General features: G+C 42.3%; 1 long non-coding RNA gene across 2 annotated transcripts; it reads left to right on the plus strand.

The window, feature by feature from the left end:
• Window positions 1-4,596: 4,596 nt before the first annotated feature.
• On the plus strand, window positions 4,597-23,322 carry LOC122227888. 2 transcript variants are annotated; one of them, XR_006206261.1, is made up of 3 exons: window positions 4,597-4,794; window positions 6,018-6,108; window positions 23,039-23,322. It is a non-coding gene; the product is annotated as an uncharacterized LOC122227888 (long non-coding RNA). The 2 variants fall into 2 exon arrangements; XR_006206262.1 differs by lacking the exon at window positions 23,039-23,322 and adding an exon at window positions 12,137-12,843.
• The last annotated feature ends 3,135 nt before the right edge of the window (window positions 23,323-26,457 follow it).

The following is a 26,457-nucleotide window of genomic DNA, read 5'->3' on the forward strand; positions in this document are numbered from 1 at the left end:
TCATGACCTGAGCCAAAATCATAAGTCGGATGCTTAATCGACTGAGCCACCCAGGTGCCCCCTACCCTTTCCATATTTATAACCACTTTTTAAACTGTAAAAAAGGTGGTTCCCCTTATCTGTTCATATCTTTATTTATGTGCTTATTTTCCTTGTCTGCCAGCCATGTCCTGACCATGCCCTCCACTCTGGCCCTGCAGACCCCAGAAGTCTCACCAGCCTCCTAGAGGCCCTGATGCTTCCTTGGCTCCAGCACTGTTGGCCGTGCCCCCCCCAATATAACAGTGGGTGCCATGCACTAAAAAGCATTTTTTAAAGTAAAGAAAAAAAAAGAAAGTGAAAAGAAGGGGAAGACAAATGACAAATGTCATTTGCTACAGTCTGAATGTGTTCCTCCAAATTTGTACATTGAAAGCCTAATGTTCAACGTGGTATCATGAGGTAGGGTCTTTGGGAGGTGATTAGGTCATGAAGGTGGAGCCCTCATGAATGAGATTCATGTTCTCATAAAAGAGATGCCCGGGCCCCCTTCCCCCTCCTACTATTTGAGGACACAGTGAGAAGGCACTATCTGTGAAACAGGAAGTGGCCCTTCACAGACACCAAATCTGTTGGCACCATAATTTTGGGCGTTCAGCCCCCAGATCTGTGAGAAATTAATGTTTGTTGCTTATAAGCCACCCAGTATCTTTGTGATAGGAGCCCAAACAGGCTAAGACAATGGTCTTAAAACAAACAATAAATTGTCCAAAGTTCATTCCACACTCCATCATGTCCTTTTGTAATTATTAATAGACCCAGTTATTAGATTTCATTGTTTGGAGGTGTAATGTTTCATATTTTTAACCCCAATGAATTATTGTACTATTTTAATAGCACTGTATATTTTTGAATTCAAAATCAAAGCAAGTAATACATATAACATCTTAAAACAACCTGTACTTCCCTTATAAAATGGAACAGCAAAATGCTGACTGTAAGAAATTCCATATCTTTTCGTCTTTCTCATCCTGATTTGTTTCCTTGGTTCTCCCCTAATGATTGGTGCCAAGCCCCATATCTCATGTTTTATATAAAAGAGATGGTGATGAGGAGCATTGCAGGAGAAACAGCTTCCCCCACCCACACCCCTGAATTGGGAGGTGTGTGTGCATGCCAGTGTTGGTCAAGGGGTAACAAGGCAGAAAGATGATTTATCCACCTACCATCACCAGACAATAGACACTTAATCCACTGCTTCCCCTCTCCTTACTTTCAGGGTATATCCCAAGGGGCTGGCCTTATCTAGGAGATACCATACATAATTGCTCCTGAGCAAAAGATATCATCTAATGAAAAGAAAGGTCTACAAAAACTTCATGAAGAGCTTAAAAGCATACAAATAAACATATTATTATTTTTAATTTATTTATTTTGAGAGAGAGAGAGAGCACATGCACGTGACCGGGGGAGGGGCAGAGAGAGAGAGGGAGAGAGAGAATCCCAAGCAGCCTCCATGCTGTCAGCACAGAGCCCAACAGGGGACTTGATCTCATGAACCATAAGATCATGACCTAAGCCAAAATCAAGAGTTGGAAGCTTAAATGACTGAGCCACCCAGACACCCCAAACATATTATTATTATTTAATATAAAGAGGAGTGCATGCTGGGTATGTTGGCAACTGATTCACTTTAACAGGGTATCAATGGGCATTTCCTCTTGTTTATCCTAAGGACAGGCACTGCTCCTCTGTGGGGCTTGTCACCTCCCAGCAGGGCTTACAGAGAATGAGTCACACCAGCTGGAGAGAGAAATGTTTGCAGCTTTCTGTGCTTGCATAGCAATGGGAGAAGAAGAGCTATTTCCTTCCCCAGCTTGCTGTAAAAAGCCTTACTAAAATCTCATAAAGATTGGGGGTGTCTACAAGAATGCGAGACTGGCATTTGCTTCCTTGGTTGACTGACCATATAGGTGGCAGATTTGCCAATCTGCCCCCTATAATACCAGAGCAGAGGGGAAAAGAATTGGTGAATGTTGGCCATATTCCTGGATGAGTATAAGCGATGGGCCCCTCACTTGTCCAAGGGCCTGAGAATTTGCCACAGGTTGTAGCTACGCTTCATGGAGGACGAGGAGAGGCACACATCAGAAAAATAGAGCTGGAGACCCCCAGCCCAGAGTCAGTTGGTAAGCGCAGCTAAATATGGTGAGGGGCAGCGAAGGCTAGTTTGCTGCATGAGAATGAGTCCCTTGCCATTGGGCCATGTGGAAGCTACCACGTGTCCACCCTAACCCTAAGACAATGGGCAGGAACAGCAGTTGTGGCCAACCAAGTGGAAGACTAGAGGCTGATGGGTTAAGGAAGAAGACCTCTCTCCTTTGCACTTTCCCCTCCCCTCCTCCCACAAGCACACCCGAGGAACTAGCATCTCAAAAGAGGAGAAAGAGGTGACAGTCAGGCACTCCCCCTGCTCCATACAGTTTTAACCCTGTGCTGGGAAAGGGAGGAGATGATTTTAAATCATATTTGGGGGTGAAGTTTTATAAACACAGGACTGGAGGAAGATTGTTTTAATAAGCCACAATGGCTGAAAATATATGCAATCTAGCCAAGTAGTCATTAAAGGAACCACTACCCAACAGTAGAAGGGAGGTGGCCATTGAGCATAGTATAGTTGGTGACAATTTTTGCAAAATTCTTTAATGCTCATAAGCAAAAGAGCTGAGATTTCTCAACAAACTGTTTACATGGACATTGGTTAAAAATATTTCAGAGTGCTGTTCTGGCTTGCACAATTCTGCAAAAGAGTGTCCAGAGTTAATACGGATATCTGCTACGAGATGCAAAAACGCGTTACTAACCAAGTGCCACAGGAACGGACAGGAGGGAGAGATGACTTCCAACATGGAGCCTCCCCTGGGCTCTCCCGACAATAGGCAAGTTGCCAGATTGAACCTAGATGAACTGTCAGCTTCCTCTCACTTTGATCATTAGAGAAGGGAAATTCCTCAACTTCCTCCCCCCAAGTTCAACCCACTTCTGTACTTATTCTTTCCCCTACCCCTAAAATGCACTTCTTGCATCGAAGACTAAGACCTTACGTGTATTGGCTTTGGTTTGCTAGTTAGGATTGAAGAGGGGGCAGAGGCTGGCTGTCTGGCTCTGTGGTTAGAATGCTGTCCACTGCAGCCACTGAATGCATTTCGAATAATATAAACAATCAGAGCTACAAGGTACACATTTTCATGTGTGTACCCTTGAACACCTTTTAAAATATTTTGGAAGGAGCGTGGGACTTAGAGTTTGACAAATTTGGAATAAAATTCTAACTCTGCCATTCCCTGGAAAAACCACTTTTTATTTCTTTGAGCCTCAGTGTCTTTACCCATGAAATAAGTGTCTTCACCCATGGGAAATAAGACCGAGGTAATACGATTACTGGGGAGCTTAAGTGAGATGATGTTTGAAATGCCTAGCATTGCCTGACACCTTGGGCACCTCAATAAGTGGGAGTTCCTTCCAGTCTTTCCTCACACCCAACATCTGGCCTAGCGATGGGCACAACAGAAGGTAGTCAGTAATTGTTTCCCAGCATGCGTCAATAACCCATTCCAGCTGGCTTCAGTGAGAAGGGGATTTATTGTAGGGACATGGGAGAATCTCATGGACTGGCTTCCCGCATGGGGCTCTTGGTTTGTGCTCCCCCATAATGGATGCTGGTACATGACTTTGCCTTGTGATGATGTTCACGCCTCTTGGATTGTACATAACTTAGCACTTCAGCTCCTGAAAGTTAGCTCAGGCAATGTTTCAGTTCTCTCATTTCAAATTTCCTGGAGGGGGCATCATTTTGCTCAGATTTCATCAGGATTTTATCTCTGGTCCAGCCAGCCCTGGTCAAAGCTATAAGCATGGCTGCCTGGGCCTACATGGTCAGCCAGGCTGTGGGTGACAGAAAAGGGAATGTTTGGCCATGATAGAACCCCCATCTCCACTGCAATTGCTGTGACTGAATGGGATTCATTCTGTGCTCTATAACTAAGGAGACCTCTCAGAGGATGAATTTCCACAGCTCCTACTGACTTTAAAGAAAACACCATGTATGCATTTTATAATCAGTTAAAATTGTTTACCTAAAAAACCCCACTCATTTATTACTTACTATTTGCCAGGCACTGTCTCAAGAGTTCAACAAATATTAACTCATTTATTCTTTTTAAAAAATTTTTTAATGTTCATTTATTATTGAGAGAGAGAGACAGAGACAGAGTGTGAGCAGGAGAGGGGCAGAGAGAGAGGGAAACACAGAATCTGAAGCAGGCTTCAGGCCCTGAGCTGTCAGCACTGAGCCCAATCTTGTGAACCACAAGATCATGAACTGAGCCGAAGTCGGATGCTTGACCAACTAACTGAGCCACCCAGGTGCCCTTAACTCATTTATTCTTATAACTGGTTGAAGAAAGGTACAGGGAATGACTCCACATTTACAAATTTTACTAAAAGCACAGAGAGGCAGAGTAATTGGCTCAAGGACACACAGCTGTTTGGCAGTACAGCCAAGGTTTGAACTCAGGCAGTGCGGTATGTGGAGTCCACACTCCAGACCACCATATGACGCTGCATCTCACACTAAGATAGCCAGTAATCAAAGGCGTCAACCTAGGTACTTATGACCTAACAAAGTGAGGGCATTACAACATGTGACTCCTCCCCCCGCCTGCCACCTCACCTCACTAAGTAGCTTCAGAGATAACCCACTGGAGACTGACACTCACCTCCCATCTGTCTTTTATCCTTGCCGGGGGTCAGCAGGTATTGTAGGAGCCCTGCTGCATACTTCATAATACCACGAAAGGGTTACATGTGCTAATGGTTCGGTTTTGCATTCATGTTTTTAAAACCTTTTCACCTCGATAACATTTTCCATTTTCTAACAACACTTTAAATTCCATTTCTATTACTTGAACATCAGGCACAATTATGCCATTTTGAGTTTCTTCTTTGCAATTAATGCAATCATATGACACATCACTAATGCCAACCAGGAGTCTTATCAAAAAATAGTATAAATTATCATATTTCTATATACATTTGCAAATGTCTTATCAACATTCCAATCCTGTATACATTTGTATTAAAAAACACTCTCTGTGTTGGATTTCTAGAACTGTTACTATCAACCAAACTAGATCAGTGTACATGACTGTCTCTGTCACAGAGGAAAACTCTGATTGAAATTGGCAACTTAAATCAGGTTACATGAGATTTCTTATCCAATCAAAGAAGCTCTTTGAGCTGTCAAAGTTGCTCATGAGACTATAAGACCATTCTTTCCTTTAGCTATATGTAGGTAAATATAGATGTAGGTCATCTACATATATAAATATATAGATGTATAATATCTATAAGGCCATTTTCTCATATAAGTAGTAGTATACATCAATATATAGGTATGTACAATGAACAATTTATAAATTCTGGTACTCAGTAATGAGAATATTGGGTCAATACTTTAGAGAATACTCTGGGAAAGGCATTGTTCAAAAGTTGCCCAGGTACATCAGATCACTGGTTGTGCTTTGGCTTGATTTCTATAAAAATAGGTATATAATCATAGAATTTGTTCCAGAGAATCAGTGTAATTGTAATTTTAGGAAGTCACAATTCCTCTGCTTCAAATCTTCTGTCTGTTAAATAATTCAAAGACAAAACTATCTCCCTGTATACAAGATACCGTTTTGCAGAAAGTACCTCCTGCTCAGCCTTTGGAGTATAAATTCATGGGGAGGAATAGACAGTATTTCCCACTGTCTTCTTCTCCTCCTTCATCCAACTAAGGAAGGTAACAAGTGTCTCTTTCTAATTTCGAAGCCCTTCCTGTAGGCCATTGAGTTCTATTTAATTATTGTAGAAAGGAACAGCAGAACGTGGGTTTTGCTGAGAAAATAAGAAGGGGGAAAAGAAAGAGGAGGAAGGTAAAAGAGAGGGGGCTCTGGGTCTCCTGGCTATTCAAGTCATATTAGAATCATTTCTAGGGTTGTTACATGGCCTAGGATATGCTGGGGCTCATGGATCAAGGAAGAGTTCCTGAGGGGCATTGAGCAAGTGTCCTGGAACACTGGTCAGGTGAGTGGATCCACTCAGGAGCACTTACTGGGAATTCTGTCCCATTATGTGAATAGGTATATTGCTGTTCCTGTATAGGTCTTTGTCTACTACTATTCTAGTCATAGTAATATAAGTCCCTACATTTCAGGATACCACTGGATAATTTCCTAGTTATACAATAGCAGGTACTCCAGGCAAGGTCAGCTTCACGAATGTGCCACCTGTGCGGTTGAACAGGACCCCCAACTCAGAACGGTCCTATGCTTGGCTTAATGCTCTGCTGTTGCTATCTTGAATTTCTTAATAGTTTTTTCTTTGAACTTCTATTTTGTAAATGAAGTCCAGTGGGACAATGGAGCATGTTTGTGAGCAGAGGAGATAGCACCATATGCATGTCCACTGTTCCTTGATGCCCCGTTCACATACAGAATTCACAAAGTTCCATAAGCATAGAGCTCCTGTGGACGCATGATGCATAGGAGTTCCACAAGGCTCAAAAGAGAGTACAAGGTAAGAGCATTACATCTATGACGGAGTAAATGGGGATGCTGACATCCTGGAGAGGCCACTCTTTTCTACTTGAACCACAACTTGCCTCCAACATGGAAAAAAGGAAATGCTGTTCTAAGAAACTCCAAGGAACACAATGATAGTCTTTCTTAACCATGTTACTTCTTCATATTAGCCAACTACTTACGCTGGGAAAGATGACATCGAAGGAAAGAAAAAGCTAGGGCAACCCATAATTCTTTTTCCTCTCAGTCCTTCCATACTCATCAGCTAAAGACAGAAAGTGCTGGTAGAATGTGCATGTATTAAACAACGAGTAAAATAAAGGGTTGACGTTTTGTACAGCATTTTCACTGTTCTGGTAAGAATGAAATACATATGTATGTACGAGTTAGGAAATATAAATTGTGTCATTTCAGTGATTCCTCATACAAGTTAAATGTTCTTATATTTGCATTTAAAAGTGGAATCGCATGATATAAAGATGAACGGTAAAATTCATGCCAGTAATTTGAAATTGTAATTTTTCTTTGCTTAGAATGATCTTAAATAACAAATGGAAAAACATCATAACAAGTCAAGGGAACAAGGCCGTAGAAGAAAAAGCTTGTAATTTAGTATCTTTAACAGTGTTTTCATTTTGACCTGTAAATGATGTAGCCGTACCTGATCCCGGGGTCCCTCCCAAGGCACTTAGTGGGTTGGGAGGGACATGAGTACTGGTATTTGGGGTACAGCCTGGCATTCCAGGGCTGTCCAAGCTGGGGTCAGCAGGAACTAGACATGAGCCCCAGCCCCAAAGCCAAAGCTTCCTGACCTTCATTTTCTGACCTAGACTCACAGTCAGCCCCCTGCAGCCTTTAGTCTTGGCCTTGTGCACAAACTCTCTTTCTTTCATTAACCTCTGCTCCATATTGATTTCTTATCCTCTACAGAACAAACCTGAGGTTTTGCCCTGACTGCTCCTAAATCCATTTTTTACTTTGCAGACCAAGTTTTAGCATCAAACTCTCATCTCCACCAGCCTCCAAGACTAGCCTGTTACTAGTTTGGGTTTCACTCACTTCCTGCCTCTCCTATGATTTTCTAGTTGCTAGCCTGGAGAGACCCTTGATTTCTCTCTCTACTGATAGCCTTTTCTTCTCAAATCATGGATGGTAGTGGTAGTGGTTATTGGAGTGGTATAGGGGATATTGGATGAAAACACTGTATTTTGGTTTCCTGGAGTCATTCTCCTTGGCACAGTCTTTGATGAGCTTTATTTGCTGGGAGAATTGCCTGTTTTACCCCTTGAACATCTCCTAAGTCTGCTATACTTTAATTTACAAATGAGTGTTCATTGGCTGTTTCTACTGTGAAGTGAGCAAAGCTTAGAGGCAAATCAAGTCAAGGAGTTCAAAAGAAATACATGAATAAACCCATGAAAAAACACTTTATGGTAAGCATGGAAGTGTCATGCTATTAAAGCTAGTGTTAAGTTAAATATATAAATGGTATCATGTGTCTATTGCGTCAAATCTTATTAATCAAAAACATAATTAAATCTAATGAGCATTAGTAGGGTATTCTCCTTTTATGCAAATAAATTGCTCTTTGTGTAAGTATGAAAATAGATCAGTATCTCCCAGGGTAGAAAATATGCATTTATGGTCCATTATAATAGTTGAGAGCATGGTGTCAGGACTTGAAACCCTGGGTCCTGAACCTGGCTGTGACACTTACTAGCTGTGGACCTTGGGTGAATGGTCTCAATCTGGAAAGAATAGCAGTGCTGACCTGATAGGGCTATTGTGAGTTTTAAATGAAGTGATATGTGTAAAGTGCTTAGTTCCATGTCCTGCATATAGTAATTACTTGATAAATATAAACTGTCCCCATTATTATTACTACATACAGGATGAACAAGAAAACAGAACTCTGAGATTTTTTTAAGTAATCTCTGCACCCAATGTGGGGTTCAAACTCATGACCTCGAGATCAAGAGTCACATGCTCGACCCACTGAGCCAGCCAGGTGCCCCTGAAAAAGATTTTTTTTAAGTAATGGAAAGGCTTTGGGAGATTAAGAAGAGGAAAACAATAAAGTAAAAGGGAAGAAATAGATGTATTTCTATTTGCTTTTTGAAATTCACAAGTAATTTTAAATATTTAGAGTATTTAGAGTACTTTTCCTTGGCCATACAGAGGATGCTATCACATTCACTGAGCATCTCATTCCATGAAGATTATAATTACTATCAACATAGTGTTAAGCCAGTCAAATGAGCCTGAACCAGCAGCCATACATTGCTTTTCAATGTCTTCATGTTCAAAAAAAAAAAAAAAAAAGAAAGGAAAAAAAAGCTCCCTAATTTATGGTAACCTAATATGTGCATAGTGCTTCCAATATTCTACTAAATCAGTGCAGTCAAAACCCTAAAATTTCAAGCACTCTCAGACATAAGTTGCATCAGCCAGCCTAGGGCACTGGTTGAAAGGTGGAGGAGGAAGGGAAAGAAAAAGAAGAGAATGCCTTATAATAGGGGACTATTCTTTCTTTTGTCATATTTTGGTTCCTTTAAACTTGTTCAGTTGCATTTAAGTCCCCAAGAGCCACAAAAATTATGTCGAACAATAGCAGGGGTTTGTGAAAAGATTCCTTAGATAACATTTGAAAAACACAAGCAGCCCTTGAACCTTTTTGCATCCAGTCCATCTGACGGGCTTTGTGAGCTGCAGCCACCTGCAAGAGTTCTAAAATAGATGCTTTCATAAAACAGAGAATTCTCAGAATTGATGTGTTAATATCATTCTCTTAATTACTTGACATCTGACCTAAGTAGCGGTAACAAGATGATTTGGGCCAAAGTGAAAAGAAGAGTTGAGGCCGTCATTCACGTATTTTTGGTCACACACACACACACACACACACACACACACACAAAATACAGCTAGTGAGAAAAAAACATTGTATGGGATCATTTAGGCAGCTTGTCTACCCAGCTGAAGGTCACTAAATAATTGCTTAATCCACCACTTCACTTTTCCTATGTCTACAAAGCTTAGGTTTTCAATAATACAAAGAGTTTACTTACCATGTGAGGGTGGGGGGAGAGGACGGTTTGGGTAAGGGGTGTGGAATCTTCAAAGGAAAATGTATATTATAGTGATTTTGTTTGTGAAGACTTTTCAAAGCATGAAACAAAACATATAGAAATAAATATTGGTTTAAAAAAAAAAAACTTAGAAGCCCTGAGGGGGGAGAAAACTCCAAATAATGGAAACTTCATTAAAAGATAGAAATTATAGGTCTGAAATTCAAGTTAAATCAGTAACTTCTACTAATCAAACCACGACTCCCTGTGTGGGTCACATCCCAGCCCATCTGCTTACTTCCCAGCCCAATACAAGGTTTTATTTTCTATTTGTCTTTCTCTTTTTTCAAACTGTCAACACTGCAAAGCCATACAGCTGTGGGTAAAGCAGCTGTGTGATATTCTGCCTCCCACATCGTCAACCAAATTATCTGCTCAGTTTTTCTTTATTACTGGTACTGATGGGATAGAATGCCAAGGGCTGAGGGCTGATTTATGTCAACTAACTCTGGCTTATCAGGTATCTCTCTCTTTGGCACCTCTTTTTGTTAATCTTCCCTTCAGCCTTTATTCTTCCAGCCTTTTTTTCTCTGCCTCTTTTTTCATTATAGAAAGAGTGTGTTCGTGATACCATTTTGATTCCTGATTATTTCCTTAATAAGTAGCCATAAGCATAACCATGCACTTAAAAGTTCCCCTTCTCTTTCTGGATAGTTGTATAGTACCACTGTGGAAGAATCACGCTTCATTTAGCTATTTTCAAACTTAACCATAAACAACTGCATGATGAATATCTATACATAAATCTCTATCTTCGTTTCTGATTCTTTTCATCCGGATGCCCAGAAGCAGCATTGCTGGATAAAAGGCTATGAGCTTTTTAAAGGTTTTTGATGCATAATGCCAAATTGCTTTCCTTTCTGGATCCATGAGCGTAGGAGAGTCTAAAGTCATTTTTAGTACATCCCACATGGGAGAGAAATGTGTTTTCTTTCTCTCTCCTCGGTGTAACTTGCGGGCCATGTTAGACCTCTGAGCAGTGTTGGCCAACTGGACCTGGCATGAGCATTCCTCAGGGTGCTGGCTACCGATATGGGTGTCTGGTGCCCTCACCTCGGGATTGTGATGCAGTAGCTGTGGGCTGGTCTCTGGACTCTGACTTGGCATGCTCGTGGGCTCCCTGGGGGCATACCTATAGCAGAGAAGTGGAAGAGGCATTCATTCCCTTAGAGTCAGGTGAGCAGAGTGGGCTGAAGAATAGCAAATGGTAGGAGGCACTTAGGCTTGTGCCTCCTAGGTAGAAACACAGAGGATAAATGTTGGGATCTTGCCTTTTTCAGGGATCACAAAACTGGACCCAAAGAGACAGTGGGAGGGAGAATGGGTGTGATGAGGAGTGAGGTGATGTTGAAGGTAGGCGTTCAAGAAGAGCACGGTCAGTGTGAACACTTTGGGAAGGCTTCCCAGTGAGGTCGAGCTGAGCTAAGGATCATTCTCCAGTTGTTGAGTGTTCATACATTTGAAATGTCTCCAGTTATACTGCAAATTCTTGTTTGGGGCAGAAACTGTGTATGTGTGCATGTGCATATATATACATGTGTGCATATGTCCATATATGTACACACACCTATATATACACTTGACCCTAAAATCTCATGTGTGTAAATTGTATGATTTCATTAGATAGGAAATGTGTGAATACATTCCTCCTATTAAAATCTTAAAGCATTGCAGGTAAGTCTGAAGTTATCTTTAACTCTCATTACCCAGTGCACACCTCCCACCCCCCAAGCTAACCATCGCCATCAGCTTGGTATATGTGTACTTCCATAACTTTCCCTGTACACTTACGTCCATATGTATGCCTGTATAAAATATATAGAATTGTCGTAAGTGTGAGCACATTGTTTTGCAGCTTGCCGTGGGGAGAGGAAGCAAGCATTTTGGTCCATTCTAACTTCATTTTAGAGTGGGCTGGATTTCAAATTAATTTTTAACTTGCACAACTAATATGAGTACGGTCTCCTCGTAAATAAATAAAAAAGAAAGGAATTGCAAATAAAGCTAAAATTTCCTTTGTCTGCCTCCTCAATCCTCCTTCCCTCTTCTCCTCTCCAGAGGTAGAGGATGATGAGGGGAGGGCATCCCTGGTAATGACTGTATTTTATGTCTTCTCTGTATCTCCATTAATTTCTCAACATCTAACTGCAGCTGGTGCACTTGTAGAGCCTTAGAACCATAAGAATATTTTATAGATCGTCTAGTCCAGCCTTTCACGTATGGATGCAGATATAGATCAGATGCCTTGGCCTTGGTTTTTGCCACCCTTAGCTAGTGTGCACCTCACTTTATCAATCTGTGTTACTTCTAGTAATTTCTGCGTATGTGGTTGAAATCGAAAGCCTCTTTAGGAGCGACTTCATTCCTGAAGAATCTGTGCCATTCTCTTTTACCACGATGCAGGCTTTGGGGAGGAAAGGCTCTGGGGAGGCCTAGCTTATAAGGAGCTACACTTCCTGTTACTTTAAGCAACTGAGAACAACCAGGAAGAGCATGGTCCTTTGGTTTGGCTCCGGCTACCATGGGCAAGAGGGGCCTTGGCCCAGACTGTCTGAATCCCTCAGTGGGGCAAGATTTTCATTTTGAGGCCAAGCATTTGGAGACTGGCTTCCACCTTTCGGCTCTCTAATGATGCCAGAGGCAGAAAGAACACAGCTTGACTCTCGAATTCCAGCGTTCGTCCATTTCAGGGATGAGCAGAAAGAAAAAAAAGAGAAAAGAAAGAAAAGAAAAAGCCCTTCGGCTCACAAAGTAAGAATCTTTGAAATGAAAGTTCTGCAGAGAGTAAATATGAAGCACCACAATGCCATCTCTGGAGCCACATTTCAGAGCACGAGGGCAATTCCACTATGTAACGGAAGGTTGAGAGATTTCATGTTCCTTAATTAAAACATATCTCGGGAGCCAGTGGGAGGCACCTGCACAGCCCCTACCTGAAGATGCCGATTTACAGAAAAACTTCCAGCCGTGGGATTCATACAAGGGACACGCTGGCAATTGTGAGTTTCTTTTCAAATCGGCCTCTGTCTGTCATACCTATGTAGTTACAAAATCAAAAGGGATAATAAAGTTCAATTGTATATTCACAGTTTGATATTTCTATTGACAGGTCTCACACAAAAAACACCATTTCAGGAAACTCTGATTCTGTATCCCTCTATGAAAGGCACTGAAAGGCTCTCCCGGGTTGCACGTCCCCACCCAACAATCCCTCTAAATCTGAACCTATAAAGTGGCCCCATCAAGGTTCAAAGGTGTCAAATTGGGCCTCCTCTCCCCAGGTTCTGTTTGTGATTTTAAAATATCTCTCTGATGGTGAGGGAAAAAGGAAACCACCCAGACCAAACCACAACTGAGTTAAAATCCCAGCTCCTCAGCAGAGAAGAGCAGTTAACCCAAGCGTCACCACATCGCAGAGGGGGACTGGAACGCCGCCCGCACTGAGGCCTCAGACAGATCCAGACGACCCTTGTGTCTGCCCTGCTGCCCTCTCCTCACCCACGAGAGTCCCTATCAACTCCTAATGGTTCTCGTGTTTTAAAAATGTCAGTATATTTCACTCCTATGGAAATATCCTTCAAGGCCCACTAGAAAACCAACACGCAGGTGCCTGTAATTTTTAGAGAAGATTTTTCTTGGAAAATAGGGGGGTGTGTTTGGCTGGATTCAAAACCAGCAAGTCTGTTCTTGTTATAGTGTATGGGACCAGGCTTATGCAAGAGCAGAGCACATCTGAATGCAAAAATTAAATGGAGGAATGGGAGGGGGGAACAGGTGCTCTTTTATAAAGGCTAAATTCCATATTTACCAAACTGATTTGCATGAGGCATATTTTCAATGAAAATATTGCTACTCATTTTGCTGCATTTGTGCAACAGAAACATAAGGATGGAGCAGAAGAGGGGTGGGTTCTCAAGCTGTCTTCTTGTACCTACCCTTTAGCCGACAGTTAAGTGGCACATTTGGGAGATTAGCAGTTAGAACCTCTGGCTTCCCCCTGCCAAGTTAGCATTACTTTGGGTTTCCTCTAACCCACAATACAGCCTCTGAGTCAAGAGTTAGATGAGAGTTCAGAAGGGATGGTGAGAGGTCATTTGCTCCATTGGGTATCACCAAGTGAGAATACCTAGATTATCTCAAGAGAAGGATTTTATTTTGTCAAGTTGATTCCACGCCTTCTCTTAGGAATCCAAGCCAGTGTTAAGTCTTATCACCAAGAATGTCTTCCTCCTATTTCAAACGTTTTACTTATGCTTTACTTCCTCTTCATGTAAACCCAAAATGGAAAAGTGCTGTTGGCTACATAGATTATCTCATTTACATTCTTTTTTTTTTTTTTAAGATTTTATTGTTAAGTAATCTCTACACACAACGTGGGGCTCAAACTCACAACCCCGTGATCAAGAGTTACATGTTCCACCTACTGAACCAGGTAGGCACCCCCTCATTTACATTTTTAAATCAATCCTATGACATACATACTATTACTTCCCCACTTTACAGATAAAGAAACTGAGGCAGAGAGCAGTGAAGAAACTGGCCCTAGGTCACTCAGCTGATACGTGGTAGACCCAAAATTGTAATCTAGGCATTTGACTCCAGAGTCTATATTCACTTCACCACCACAAGTTGCTACCTGGCAGTTTCAGATGTGGTCGGTTGCAAATGGAGTTGCTAACAATGCAGTACGGATGCCCCAGAGAAGTTGAACCCAGGCCAGAAATGAGAGGTTGGAACTGGAATAAGGTTAGGTGAGCAATTGATTGATGGAAGATGCTAGAGTAATGGCAGGTAGAATGCCCATGCAAATATACACAGATTCGGTGGCAGGTGGTGAGCAGATTCCAATGGGAAAGGCCAGCCTCTTGGGTATTTATAGTCTGTGTTCTCCAGAGTGTGTTCCAACAGGGAAAATACAGTGGACCTATGTCTTTAGGGGACTCCCCAAGGGATTGAAGAGCTCCAGAGTCACAGTGAAGTTTCTACCCACCTGTGAGAGCTTTCTCTGAAAAGGTCTCTTAGAGCATCTTGTAGAAAAGTAAAGTTCTCAGCATGCTTCACTCTTCTTTGTTGGAATAAAACTTAGAACCAGCCCAGGCCCACTGTGGGTCTTCTGGATTTTCTTTTCCCTAGGGACCTAGAGGCTATAGACAGAGCTTTGAGTTTCAGCATGAGGGGAGGGGCCATAAGTGTCTGACCTTTGGGAAGAGCACCTGAAGCCATGCCTGTTCCCAGTTTGCAGCTGAAGTGAAAACACCCTGGAGAGCCATACACACCCTTGAGGAAGCTGACCACTTCAGTGTTGGTGTCTGAGGCCAAAGAGAGCTTTCATTCCTCACTATCAATGGGTTTGAAGTAAGCAGCTCTTATTTTGACTATTGAATCATCTAGTTTACCCTACAATTTTCTTTGAAGAACTGTACAAATTCTATACAGGGTTGTGTTTCCTTAGATAAATGGCTTGCTTCATCTGACATCTTGGCCATCTAGCATTTCTGTTTATACAAGTACCAGAGCTTAAAATGGGTGAAACAGAGCTTTCAAAACCACCCCACATTGGCTTCTCGAACTCATATAAATGTCCTTGAACATGCAGTAGATTGCCCTCTGGGATTTCCACACTGAATCTGAGCTCCACGAGAGGACTACTGGGAAAATGTTTTATACATAGAAATTAAAAGTTTCAGGGAAGATTTACTCCCTTACTGGGGAAAAACCAATCAGATAAAATCAGAGTCCTCAAACTGTCCACCCTCTGTGGCAAACACAATTTGAATTCTCTCAATAAAGCTCTTTACTTTAAAAGAAGCGGGACTTCAAGTATGTCGATACCAAATTCCCCAGTCCCTGAAGAGAGTCTCTTGTTGACTCCAGCCTGCCTCAGAGGCACTCTGGTATCCATGACCTCCAAGGCACAGGTTGTGATCTGTTTTTTGCTGTTGCTGTCTGTTCATTTGTATTTTTGTTTCTTATGGAGGTCTGGTGGGTAGGGTTTATATATGTACAACTACAAAATTCGAAGAGTTACACATCATTCAAATGTCTCCATACCAGTGATCCTAGGCCCTAGTTCATCACTGCATAGGCAACTCCAGTTATTGTTTTCGTATTTATCATTTGAGAGAGAGTCTCTGCATATATAAGTATATGATGCATGGGCATGATGTGTAAGTATAAATGTTTTCTATGCTAATGGCAGCATACTATACACATTTCAACATAATGGTTAATGGCACAAACTCTGGATTATGGAGTTTGGGCTTGAGTCCTGGCTCTGCTATATAAGTTGTGTGGCCTTCGGCAAGTTGCTTAACCTCTCTGTCCCTTAAATTTCCCCATTACTGAAACTGGGACATTAATGGTACCTACTTCATATGATTTCATGATTAACTAATAGAAGTGGAGGATTTAGAACAGTGCCTGCAAAGAAATGGTAAATTTCTTTTGGTAAACCACAGATCTTGGAATTTGTCTATGAGTTTGTCTAGATGTGGCTCTTTGTTTCCAGTGACTGAAAAGTGTTCGATTGTGTGGAAATATAAAATGTATTTAACCAGTATTCAACTATATAACTGTTAACTATTTAAATATTTAATAACATTTAACTACTGGTGCTCATTTAGATTGTTTCTGGTCATTTGCTACCATAAAAATGCTCTAACTACCATCCCTTGGACATGCATCTAAAAGTAAAAAGAATACCTAAAAGTAAACTTGCTGAGACTAACTCACCACATTTAAATTTTTGATAGACATGACCAAGTTCCCTTCAAAAATGTCCTTTTAACTTATTTTCTCAGTAACATACAGGATTCTTGCCTATCACCCTTCTTCATTATTACCAATACAAGAGGTGAAACAAGGTCTCTTGGAGTTTCCGTGTCCTTTCTCGTGAGCAAAACTGAGCAATTTTTCAAGTGCTACACTCATTTTTCTATTGGGTGATTGGTCTTTCTCTCACTGAGCAGTCCATTTTTTAAACTAGAGAGCCCTTACGTGAGTGATTGGATCTGCCTCCTGGTTGATCTCACTTAAAGTCTCATTAGCCTGCGCAAAAAGGTTTGCACCACGGTAATTTTATTCGAAATGTTGAACAGTACAAATTTGATCGCTGCAAGGATCTGTTAGCACTCATGTAACCTGATCTGCCGTGCTGGAGAATGAGAGTTTATTGCATCATAAAAATGTTACCCTCCACTTGCGCTGGGCAAGTATTGAAATTTTTATGAGCTCTTCTTAACTAAAGTTATCGATAAATAACACATGATTCTTGACTAGGCTAATCCTAGATTGATGTGACTTATTTGATAAGTCAACACCATAAAGAAACTCTTGGCTCAATGGCCTGGGATTGTTAAAAAAAAGACAAGGAAGATTCCACCTCTGAGTTACTGAGTTCGACTCCCAACAGTGAAAAATAGACAGGTGTTTTACCCTTCTGAGAGTTGATCCCCACTGGTCAAGGGCTTGGAAAAATCGCTGTAATCACTCTGCACCCAGGTTGTTACAATACAACGAATCCATCATAACCTCGTTGCCTATTTGATCTGCCCCAGAAGAGGCCAGGTTTACAAAGGTGTTTCTTTTCCAGTGGTTTTCATGCTTTAATGTCTATCAGGATTATCCAGGAAGATAGACTTTAAACAAACCCACAGGTGATTCTGAAGCAGGTGGTCAGAAGACACTCTCAGAAGCTCAGCTAGCAAAAGCCATGCTGGATTACCAATCAAAATTTCAAGCTATGTGGCCCAGGAATCTCCATTTTCACAGGCACACCTGCTTACTCTCGTGCACCCTGCAGTGGGGAGAACCCCTGTGCCACATTACGGTCATGAAGACGTGTTGGAAGGGATTTTTGAATTGTCCAACAAATTCTGAATTGTCAGTTTGATTGGAAAAGACTTGGGAGTCTTTTTCTTCCCCACAGCTACTCCTTGGGGGCTCAGCATCTGTTTTACTTACTCCCACCCCATGAAATCACAAAGCGAGTGAGGGACAAGAAATCCGCCCACAGGAGAAAGTGGCCACAATAGAAAAGGAGAGCAGTGAGGGACCTCTCCCGGAAATGTCCCTCTTTGACGTCTTGCCCCTACCTGGGAACACAGAGCCAGAAGCCTCGTCTAAGTAGGTGTTCCCTGACACTCCATTTCCACATGCAGTGTTCCTGTTTTTGTCTAAGCTGTTCTGCACCTGAACAGATCGATCCTCTTTTGAAAATCATCTGATAAGAATAACAGCTGATACTGAATTATGCCAGACACAATGCTCCGTACTTTTACACATTATTGCAGCAACTCTAAGAAGTGGTATTGTTATTATTTCCATTTTATAGATGAGAAAACAGACTTGGGGGGTGTTGAGCAGCATGGTGTAAGTCACACGGCAGGAAAGTGTAAATGAGTTCAAACCTGGTAGTCTGACTCAAGTCCCTGCTCTTCCTTACTCAGGATATGTTGCTCACCAGCAGTTTCTGATCCTCACCAGGTAGATTTTAGAACTACTACTCATACTGATCAGGCAGCGTGATCTAGTAGAACAAGAAGAGTTCAAAACTCAAAAGCTCTGGAATGCCTCTAGCACTGAAATCCTGTGCAAATCCATTTACACTTGCTACTTCCTTCTAATTATATGGGTGGAGTGGTGATGGTATTGTTGGGATATTTGTAAAACTGTTTGGCTTAAACAACTGTACGTACATGTGCAAACATGATGCGACTCAACACTTTACAGCGTGTCTGGCAGAGGGATCAACCCAAAAGGTAGTAGAGATCCCTTCAAACCAGCTCAGAATGCCAGCAGATCACCGGAATAGGAGTAAGAGTGGAATGCAGGATGCTTGCTTTCTCGTCTCACCTCTGCAAATGTGGGTGACTTGAATAATTAGGCTACATCTCTGGAATTCGTTTTCTTAACTATAAAATGAGAAGAATCCATTAAGTCAGTAGTTTTAAAACATGACAAAGAATGCCTAATATATTTCCATTATTTAAAAAATCAAAACAATAGGGGCACCTGGGTGGCTCAGTCAGTTAAGCGTCCAGCTTCAGCCCAGGTCATGATCTCACAATTCGTGAGTTCAAGCCCCGCGTCGGGCTCTGTGCTGACAGCTCAGAGCCTGGAGCCTGCTTCAGATTCTGTGTCTCCCTCTCCCTCTGTCTCTACCCCTCACTTGCTCTCTGTCTCTGTCTCTGTCTCTCTCAAAAATAAAGATAAACATTAACAAAAAATTTTTTAAAAACCCAAACAGTATGGAGAAAGTGAAAGCCTTCATTGACACCCACACAGTCCCACGGATCCCTCACGTGGTTACTACTATAAACAATATGGTGCAGTGTGTCACTTCACTCGCTTTTACCAAACATGCACACTCCTTTCCCAATGTATAGATTCTTCTGTGGTTATTTTATGTAAATGACATCAGATCAGTAGTTGTTAATTCTTTTTTTTTTTTTTTTTTTGATTCTAAGAACTCAGTGAGAGCTAAGTGTCTACTCTCTCCTGCAGAATGTACCTGTACACAACGTTTTGCTTTTCTTTTGTTTTTTAGATTTTATTTTTAAGTAATCTCGACATTCAACGTGAGGCTGGAACTCACAACCATGAGACCAAGAGTCACAAGCTCCACCGACTGAGCCAGCCAGGCGCTCCCACAGCATTTTGAATAAAAAATATTTAAGGATATGCATAGACTCCCTTGAGCCTCACCCAGGCATTCCAGATTAAGAAACTTTAAGGACTCGGGGCGCTTGGGTGGCTCAGTCGGTTGAGCGTCCGACTTCGGCTCAGGTCATGATCTCACAGTTCATGAGTTCGAGCCCTGCATCAGGCTCTGTGCTGATGGCTCGGAGCCTGGAGCCTGCTTCAGATTCTGTGTCTCCCTCTCTCTCTGCCCCTCTGCCACTCACACTCTGACTCTTTCTCTCAAAAATAAATAAACATTAAAAAAATTAAACAAATAAAGAAACCTGGACTCGAAGATTCCAAAAGCTATCTAGTTCAAAAATTATGACCCATAATCTTAAGCACCGGCACATTTCATGGTTCTAAGTTCTCCATGTCACCTTCCCCCACTCCTCCTTCCCACGAAAAAATTTGTGCTTTAAGTAAAAATTTTAAGTAAAATTTTTCTAAAATTCAATTTTATTTTATCAAAGTTTTATGTGTATATCATTTTTAAAATTATATGAGCAAAACTCATAATAGAAAAAAATATTCTTCTCTGACACCATGTTCTCTAGAGGCAACGTCTTGTCTTTCTGCTGTTTTTTCTGGGATTTTCCTCCATGTTTCTGAATAATCCACTTATAAGTGGTTTACTGAAAAGGCTCAACCAGATGACATAGAAGCAGAAGATGGTTTTATTTTTCTCCAACCACACCCTTCGATCTTTTCTGACCTTAACGCCATCTCAAGCAAATCCCCTAGGTTTTAATTATATTTTAGACATAATAATTTTCAGGGATAAGTTAGTCTAGACCTACTTGTATACTTCAGTCAAATCTGTTTTCAAGCTTCCCCTGTCTCTCAGCTCTGGCTGGCCTGAGGGGTACACTGGGAAAGAAGGAAGCTGATGTGTTGGTCAGGGGCAAACGCCCTTTCCAATACAGTAGCTCCTTTCTTTGCCTGCTGTTCTACTGGCCTGAAGAGCCCAAAGTAACCACGGCATCAGGGGGGTGGGGTGGAGGGGGGCAGGTCAGAACTCCAAGTTTCTTGGAAACTACCTGGCACCAGAGTGGTTGAGAACAGACCTGGCTGATTTTCATGGGAAGAGTCATACTGTCCCCCTGGTTGTTGAGATTCTCCCCTGTCATGAGGGAGCACAGAGATCCCATAGATTCATGCACATGCCCTTTCCCCAGTACTCCCGTCTCCGATGTCACAGTCTTATTCATGGCTGGCCTTCAGCCACACAGCCTAGTCATTTGTCGTTGACCGGAACTCCTTTACAAGCTTCTCTCATAAGAAATGAACAGCCGTGTGTGCTGCTCGGAGCTCTGCACACTGGGAGGACATCCCTTCACCACTGTCCTTCAGAACCACCTCTGAGTGAGGCATCTCTGAGAACAGCAGAAGTCCACTGTCTGCCAACACACACAATTAATGCCAGCTCGTTGGTGAATCTGGCTGAAGTTCTTGCCTTTTCCTCCATTTGGCCAAACTGGGTTCCCAAGAGCCCACGGGTATGAGTTGAGGGCAACACTTTGGCACAATAAACGTGTGGTATGGGAGTCTAGGCCACCTTCCTGTGTAATTCACGTGTGCCTTCCAGACATGCCTGGGCTAGATCCTGAGAGGATCATTTCTGCTTCAGAATGGATGACTGCTGTGCTCCATTTTCCATGACATTTTTTTTTTTATGAATTCCATCAATTATTAGCTTCATTAAATACCATAACATGGGATAAATACTCTTGGAGAAAACTTATGCAGGAAGTTTATGCAAGAGAAAATACCTAGCCTAAATGCTCTGTGTGAAAACTGTAATATAGGAACTGGCAAATTCTGGGCAATTTCAGCCTGCAAAGTGCATTCACTTCTTCCTCAACTCCAGCTTCTTTTCCTCTTTTCCTAAATGGCTGTGGAACCTTGGGAGTGCACATGCTCTTGTGTTTCCTTCCTGGCATTTCCTGGATCTTCATTCATACACTAGATTGTGCAGTCAGTCAAGAACTTGCTCTCTGGTTATGTCAAACCCACCATGTCTGCGAAAGCCACTGGCCCGGCCACAGCTTTTCCTGTTTCATGCACTCTCTCCCAAAGGCAGAAACGCAAGAAGAGTGAGAGTCCCAGCTCACCTCCTCAGTGTTGCTCAAGAAAAAAGGACCTAAGCTTTCAAAGGAGGCCCCAGGCTTGTTTCTCTGTTCTACTCCATTGCTAATTCTCTCTTGACCACAGAGAACTTTCCTTCTCCAAATGGGTCCTCCACAGAGCCCCTTTACTCTTCAGTCTTACGATTCTTCTCCTGGTACACCTTTCTAGTACAGTCACATCACCAGTCCTGTAAGCATTTGCCGCAGTGATCACAGCAGTACAAAGAGATGTTGCTTTCTAGTTCTCAAAAAGCAGAAAACCAGCATGTAAGGTATTTCTGATACTTCTTGCTCTTAATACTTCTTTTCTCCTGCTCTGACTTGGGACACTGAGTGGTGATTACGATTATTTTATAACACAATGGAATGGATTATTATAGCAGGAAAAAATGTTCCAAAGGAGTACTTAAATCCATCAAAGCATCCCTTATGCAAGTTTGCTAACTAAAATGAAGAATTGTTAACAATATATTCTCTTTCATTTGTCAAATGTCCTTCCTGACCTTTTCTTGTTTCACATTTTGAAAGGAAATTATGGTTAAATTGTCTGAGGTACCATCCTCTGGATCCAGAGGCTACTTAGTTCTGTATCTTGGGCTTGCCCTGGGCTGGAGCTGTCTATACAACCCAGATCCTCTTTTTTCCGGGGAGTCTGTCAAAAACACTTCCGGGGGCAGCAGGTGAGTTTGGGGCCCCCCATGAATCAATTCACGTTTGTACTGAAGCCATTATGGTCTCTGGTGTGAACTTGCTCCGTTCAGAGTCCATCTGATCCTTAGGGCCTGACGCTTTGTGCCTTTCCTGCCACATATAAATGTAATAAAACTTATCTGAGTAAGAAAAGAGAAAACAAGATGATAAGAGAAGCAGAAATGAGTCCTGGGAGACAGCATCTATGGAATTATAGGATTTATCCTGGAGAAAGTGAATGGTCATGCTATTCTAAGAACCACCCTTTTTCTCTGGGGCGAGGTGGTCAGAGAAGCTTCCCAGAGAAACAGGGCTCGGAAGGGTCTCTAAATGATGGATAGGAATCAGAAATGGAGGCCAAATGGGCCCTCCGGGTAAGGGAAACAGTGGCAGCAAGTGCACTGGGCAGGAACGTCATTTTGTTGGGGGACAGATAGACCCATGGCAGCAGAGAAGAGAGTCTGTGGAGGAAGAAATGGGAGAGGAGGTTGGTCAGGTGGGCAGATTTGGTGAGGACACCACACCAGGTGAGTGTGATTGTATCGCGGGCAGTAGGACCCTTGGAAGGTTTTTGAGAAGGGGAACGGCATGATGAAGAGAAGTTCTGAGGAGATGAACCTGCTGATGAGGTGTCGTATTCTAGAGTTAAGAGAGGTCAGAGGCAGAAAGACCAGCCTGGCATCATGGCCCTAGCAACTGGAATAGAAAGAAAGAGGCAGTGTGAGCATCATTGTGGTGGGCATGTTACAGTTCTCTGTGCAGCCACACACTCTGCCCTTTACTCACGGTTCCATCCCCTTTTCAGTGGACACAGCTCTGGCTGCAGGGTGATTGGCGTAGGATACGAGCACGGCCAATCAAAATTTTCCTTTGGAGTGGGAGCGATGGAGGCCACAGAATTGGACGTTGATCACCATTGTCCTCCAGAACTGTGTCTGTGGCAGCTGAGAACGAGGCCAACTCTACCCACAGGCAGAGGTAGAATCACGAGATGAGGGAATGAAGAGAGAACTGACAATCTCAAGTGCATCTGGGTTCCTGGATCTAGTGGTACCTCTCTGGTTTTCCAAGCTACATAGCGCAATAAATTCTGACACTGGCAGTTGAAAGAGGCCAAATTAATACAAATGTTATTTTTTAAGGTCTCAGTAGGACTTGTGGGCTATGGAGAGAATCAACAGTCGCCAACTCTAACATGTTTATGGGTACTGAGTGTAGCCGCTGGCGTGTACATGTCCTCATATCTCTGATGGATGAATAAATGAGCGAATGATTCTGGACAATGGGAAGGTGTTAGAGTACTGACATTAACTGTTTTAAAACATAGCTTGTTTAAAAAATACAGCTTTGGGGCGCCTGGGTGGCTCAGTCGGTTGAGCGGCCGGCTTCGGCTCAGGTCACGATCTCACAGTCCGTGAGTTCGAGCCCCGCGTCGGGCTCTGTGCTGACAGCTTAGAGCCTGGAGCCTGTTTCAGATTCTGTGTCTCCCTCTCTCTGACCCTCCCCCGTTCATGCTCTCTCTCTGTCTCAAAAATAAATAAACGTTAAAAAAAAAAATTTAAAAATACAGCTTTTTGGGGCACCTGGGTGGCTCAGTCAGTTAAGCGTCCAACTTCGACTCAGGTCATGATCTCACGGTTGGTGAGTTCGAGCCCCGTGTCGGGCTCTGCACTGACAGCTCAGAGCCTGGAGTCTGCTTCAGATTCTGTGTCTCCCTCTCTCTCCGCCCCTCTCCCACTCGTACTCTGTCTCACTCTCTCTCTCAAATATAAAACATTTAAACAATTTTTTTTAATACAGCTTTTTATGAGTAAGTTTCTATCTCCTCTATACCTTGCAGTGGTATCTACCCACTGCTATGAAATTGGTATCAATATTCATAGAGGAAAAAGAAACTTTGAACTGTGAAGCTAAGTAGGGAGGGAGAGGAGGAGGGGCATGTGAAATGTCTGTGGCAGAAACACCACCGTCCCTTATCTATAGCCCTAGAAAACAACTGGAAATACATTTCAGCCCCATTAAAAGGTGGTGGGGCATCATGTAATTCGTGATTGCTGACATTTGCACAGTGTTCTAGTCTTTTGTCTTCTGCCAAAGGCCTGCCTGAGGGCTTCTTTTTCGCAAGTTTGCTTTCATGTTTGGGTCTGTTCAAAACTTAAGCTGGGCTGTAACAGCCAGAGCAAAAAGGATGTGTCTCCACGAGAAGACAGCTGCCAGAGGGCTTCGCGAGCTTAGCAGAGTTATTATCATATTATCATGCATGCCAGAGCACACGTTCCACATCCCCTGTATGTCGTGTCACTGACACTTCTCCCTGGAGAAGTGTGGTTTATGTCCCCTCTCCTTGAATTCGAGTAGGCTTTTGATTTGGTCGTAACCAAAAGGATAAAGCAAATGTGATTGCATGATTTCTGGAGCTATGTTGTAAAAGGCAGGCAGCTGCTGTCTCTTTCCAGGAACACAGACACCGGAACCCTGAGCTACTGTGGAAGCAGTTCAATTGCCCCAAGGCCATCATGCTATGAGGAAGCCCAACTAGTCCACAGGGAGAGAGAGAGAGAGAGAGAGAGAGAGAGAGCGCACAGGGAAACCTGAAACCATAAGGAAAGAGAAAGAAATACCTGGCCAGCCCCTGGCTGTTCTAGACATCCCGCTGCAAGCAGGTAAGTCCAGCCACTGACTGTAACGGTGGGAGAGAACTGCCTGATCAAGCCTTTCCTGAATTCCTGACCTGCAGAAATCACGAGGTAATTTGTTGCTCAACAGTGATAACCAGAACAGTTATGTAGCTATTGGAAGAGATTTTTAGCTATAATTAGATCTTCAGGTATCCTGGAAAATTTGTCAGACTGCAGAACTATTTTGCCAACTCCAGAATGAACCTCCTCTCAGCATAATTAACTTCATCTGCTCCAAAGAGCAAATACTTAGAATATCTGGCATTGACAGTCTGAGCTGCTGTACTGTGGCACTCTGCCTCTGAGAAGAGATCTAAAAACACAGGTTAAGGCTCTACTGAAACATACAGGTCTATGCAATTAGCAAAACCCAAATACTAATTTAAATCTCCTGGATTTGCTTTTAGTCATTCCTCTAACAAAGACAAGGAAAAAACCCCAAATTATTTATTGTTAGCTTTAACTACTGGAAAAGTAAAACTGTTACATATTATGTATACCAATGTGAGGCTTGTTACAGTCTTAATTTTCCAATAACAATGAAAAATTTTTGACAGTGCACATATCAGGCACTGAATAAATGTTCCAGTAAGATTACATTATGTAGCTTTTGTAACTCAATGTGGTGGAATATTGCATTTTCCTGCCACTGCAAATAGAGTGAAATGCAGTTATTAGAATTATTGCAATATCTATATGCACATTTTCAAATATAAATGGCATACTATAAACATAAATCATTTAACTATAGTGTGATTATGTTGAAATAATACAACATGGACATGAATGAAGAGAAATGATGTTGAACTGCCTTTCCAGCGACACAATTTAAAATTCTACCCTGAAGATCAGAATTATAATTGAAAAACTGAGTAAATACTGTGGCAATAGTTTTAACCTGAGAAAAGCATCAATTTCTTTGAAACTGAAATTGGAGATATACATTCCTATTTATCTCACCAGGCACTTCCTTTGCACTGCACAAAATAGTCATATCACTAGCAGAAATGAGGTAGGATGTTAGCGTAAATTGGAGATAAAATTTAAATCTGGTGAGGTGGTAAAAACTAAAAGGAAGCAATGGTTTTGTTCAAAAGGCTCCAAATAAGAGGCAAAATATGGAGGTCCCGTAATATACCATCATATCAGCCCTCAGGAAATCAGGAGGCACCAGTAGCTTCCATGTCAAATATATAGATTTTCTCCATTTTTCAGAATGAGTGAACTTTGTACCTTCAGCTGCACACCAGCTGTCTGACCTCGCACGGACGCCATAGCACAAGGCGGTGAAATAGAGACTAGAAAGGCGTGAAAATTGCTTCTTGTTGTGAGGGACCGAGGCAGGAAATCAGCAGGGCCTGTCCATTGATTCTCACAAGACCATTTTCAGAGTCACCAAAGCCGCAGTCCCAGTTTGCAAGAGTGGTCAGTGATGAAAATTTTGGATGGGAGAGGGGAGAGGTGTGGCCAGAAGAAAGACCAAGGAAGAGGGGTGAAATCAATCTGTAATCCTCATGTTTTTATGGATAATGCAAGTCACTTAGAG

Source organism: Panthera leo, chromosome C1 (assembly GCF_018350215.1).
Source record: "Panthera leo isolate Ple1 chromosome C1, P.leo_Ple1_pat1.1, whole genome shotgun sequence".
NCBI lineage: Eukaryota > Metazoa > Chordata > Mammalia > Carnivora > Felidae > Panthera > Panthera leo.